Consider the following 4,141-nt stretch of genomic DNA (forward strand, 5'->3'; position numbering starts at 1 on the left):
GTGTGTGTGTGACCTCACCATAAGGACTTCTCTAAGGTTTTGGTTCGGAACACTTCCTCCTGGTCCAGGTTTACTGTGCAGTAACAATCCCGCATCTTATTCGGACCCGGATACGGAGGGATGTTCTTCGCTTCACCTGCAGAGACACAGACAGTCGTTCAGTCGTTTATGAGGCTAATGATTTACGCGTATTTGATATACATGGTCATAACATTGAGAGAAAATATTCTAAGATCAACATTCTTAGAATGTCCTTATGATGTTTTTTTGTACTTCATTTTGTAGAACGTTCTAATAAACCTTTTTGTAACCTTTAACCAACGTTATAATCATGACAAAAAAAAATGGACATTGTAACGTTCTTAGAATATTAAAAAGCGTTCAAATAAATTTATATTTTAGGTGAAAATATATTTAGTAGAAAGTTGTAAGAAACGTTTTTGTAACACATCATTAGCTATTTTTCCATCCTAAGTTACGAATTAAACTTATGCACAAAATTTGATTATCGAATAAAACATTTGAAAACAGTTGAAGAGAACAAAATCGTCACCTCCTGATTAACTTGCGCTAAATATCACCAAGAAAAACTAAATTTGCTGCAGTAGGAAAAGGCATTGTATATAATTTTTGTATACAATATATTAATGCAGTGTATTGAGTGTAATGTTATCTTATTTTCTGAGTCTGCTGTTTGGGAACGCAGTTCTGTGAGTTAATTATAACGAAGCACTTTGATGAGACTTTGCTCAAGCATTTTAGATGCCGTGCATGAGATCGGTCCATTGGTTGGTTTTTTTAGATGCGCATTTAGGAATTTATCCGGTAAAAGTATTTCCATCGTAGTTTATGCGCATGTTTTCTTATAGAATAAGAAATGTATCCGACTTAGTTGAGTGCATACGTTTTTTATGTGCATTTTCAGAATTTACGTGCATCTTGGCGTTTCCATCCAGCGTTTTTTTTATGCGATATCCCAAAATAGGTGGATGAAAACATAGCTAATGCACACAGACAAGCAGATCTAAGCTGCTCTCCGGCTGCTCTGGGATCAGATGCAGAACAATAGAGCGCAATATTCAGCGCAGCAGCGCAGCACAGGGTGGGTTCAGTGCAAAAATCTGTGTGGGATCTGAAACCCAGTACACACATCAGACACGTGAGCGGAGGAATGCTGTCGGCCCGCACACACACACACACACACACACATACACACACTCACACACAGCCCTGCAGCAGGAAGAATGCAACACTTTGGGAGGAAGTTGGGTGTGTTGCGGTGTGTGTTTCCACAGAATGAACCGGTGTCCTGTTACACCCCCATTGACACCAATGAAGGTGTCAATCAATCTCAGCACGCGCTCGTTTGTTGCATGCATGCAATGAGTTTGCATTTCAAGTGCATGTGGAATATTGTGATCCTTCATAATGCTGGACTGCGATGAGTCACTAAGCAGATGAGAAGCACATCTGATGCTGCAGACAGACGCCGGCGAGGTGCTGTTGACGTGGTAAGCCGATCCATGCGTGACATTCTGGATCTAGAAGCATCTCTGTTTCCTGTCCACTCAATCCCAGAGCACATAATCGCACAGATCCTGATTGGATTACAGCTCGCAGGTCACTCTGGAGACCACGGCATTGTGGGATTACTGGAGCTGTGCGTGTGTGTGCTTAACCATCACTAGTACTAGTGCCCACACTGATCAAACCTCAGGGCTTTATGATCTATGGCCTTAAAAATCGAGTTTACAGGATGTCACGGAATTCGGCAAATTTTGAAAAAATCGAAAGTAGGGCTGTACACTTAATCAAATATGAATGTTAAAGCACAAAAAGACTGTGTGAGTTGTGCAGTTTAAAAAAGCAATTGTTGAATTTTCATTTGATTACATTTTAAAAGATTTAATTAAATCATGAATCGATTCTTAATTCCATTTTAATTTACATTATCTGAATACGAATTTCGGAATTTCGGAAAAAAAGAAAAAAAACAATGAATAAAACACCCAGAACATTTTATAACAGTAACTTAGCAACACCCTAGCAACCACACAGATTAACCTAGCACCTAGTTTTCATCATAAAGATTTTTTCCTTCTTAATTTTTCTGGACTCCTTTTTAATAGTTAAATTAAATTGTATTACTTCAAAAGTATGTCTAATCATTTGAAAGCATGAAACTTATACAATTTCACAACAGTTGATTAAAATATAAATAAGTATGTTTCTGACCGTATGATTAATTCCAAGTGATTCTTTGATCGACGACCTCGACTGATAAAATCTGGGCTCGAGGAGCGTTTCCCACCGGATAACACTGACACTGCGGAGGCGTAAACATGAAACATCTGTAAACACAATCGCTCTGACGCGTGTGTGGGAACGCATGCTTGTTGCCATGGCGACAGACTCGCTGCAGGAACTGCTTCCTGTTTTGGGGCTCGGCAGACAGTGTAAATGAGTGTGAAATTTAATGTGTTTCAGAGAGACCAAAATATCCTTCTGCTGTAGTGCGTCATCACACGGATGACTCTGTCTACATCTGCGGCCCTTAGGACAGAGAAATCACACATGAGATCTCAGGAACGTCTCAAGTGATTCTCCTAGACAGTGATGAGATCAAAAAGGAAGACAAGAAGACCCCAGTAATCTCACACGTGTCTCAAACTGTGCTCAATATGAACTCACTCCACTGACTCTATAGACTCAATGACCCATTTGTGTTCATCATGATCTTCTGGTCACTGTGGGATTTTCCCACCTGTTTTAATGTGACTCAGTAAACATGTTTCATCATGTGGATTATTGTGTCTCTCAGACAATCATGTGTTTATTTGAATGTGTGAATCTGTCTTCACGGACACGCAAACAAACACATAAAAATGGAATTTACAGGATGTCACAGAACTGTGCAAAAGTAGGGCTGTACACTTAATCAAATATGAATATTAAAGCACAAAAAGACTCATATTGAAATATGCATGTTCCTCTGTGTGAGTGAGTTGTGCAGTTTAAAAAAGCAGTTGTTGAATTTTCATTTGGCTACATTTTGAAAGATTAAATTGATAATATTTTGTCTTCATTTTACCAGTTTTTGATAATAAATTTGTATTAAATCAGGAATCCATCATCTTAATTTACATAATCCATAATCATAAACTCAATTGCTAAATTGTATGTCTCACTTTATTATTTATCACTTTATTCAATTAATTAGACATGTGCTTCCACTCCATTTCAATTAATTACACATGCTTTTTGATCACTAAATGTAATTTAATCATTAAAATGGAGTACAGAAAAATGAAAGCAGGGAAAAAAAACTAAATCCAGAGAACTGAAAATGAAAATAAAAACAGAATCCAGAAAAATGCAACAAAAAAAAAACTAAACACGAACCCAGAAAAATTCACGCAACACACACAAACAAACACATTCCTGACATGCATAAAGAAACTCATGAACCTTCACACAGCTACATACGTGTTTCAGACCTCACAAACACACTGAGTAAACAGACTCAGAAAACAAGGTCAAGACACCCGAGAGATGAAAGAATAAACAGAGGAGAGAGAAAGTGAGATGATGATAATGACAGAGGAAGAAAAACAGCTAAATGGGTAAAAATGAATCACGCAGGAATCCGAGAGCATCTTGTGATGAGAGGCTGTGCTAGCAAACTAATACAGTTACAGAAAATAAAAACAGGTAGGATGGTCACTAGGGTTGGGTACCGTTCACATTTTAACCGGTACGGTACCGGTATCGGTACCTGAATTTCGGTGCCGGTACCCTTTTTTCGGTACTTTACTCTATGTGTAATTACAAAAACATTTATTTCAGTGAAAAAATAAGTCCAAAAGTCTCAATTTCAACATTTTGAACAATAGGGCCCTACAAACTTTTTTTTCCCCCCCAGAAATTCTTGTTTTAATTTTCCTGAAAATCAAATGAAGGCATTAAACATTCATTTTAAATCAAATTAAAATTAAACCCTTTTATTTTTTTGGCAAACAAACTGAGGTTTACTGTTGACATTAATACATTTGTGTACTTAAAAAATTGTGTGAATATTCCTTTAAAACTTTTTTTTTACAATTAAGTGATTAATCTGGTTGTAATATTTATTTTTATCATT

The 4,141-nt window shown here is 37.1% G+C and overlaps 1 pseudogene; it reads right to left on the reverse strand.

The window, feature by feature from the left end:
* LOC107751090 (ras GTPase-activating protein 3-like) overlaps positions 1 to 4,141 on the reverse strand; it is a 48,364-nt pseudogene that overhangs the window by 30,760 nt on the left and 13,463 nt on the right.

The sequence above is a fragment of the Sinocyclocheilus rhinocerous genome, unplaced genomic scaffold (genome assembly GCF_001515625.1).
Source record: "Sinocyclocheilus rhinocerous isolate Xijiao unplaced genomic scaffold, SAMN03320098_v1.1 scaffold632, whole genome shotgun sequence".
NCBI lineage: Eukaryota > Metazoa > Chordata > Actinopteri > Cypriniformes > Cyprinidae > Sinocyclocheilus > Sinocyclocheilus rhinocerous.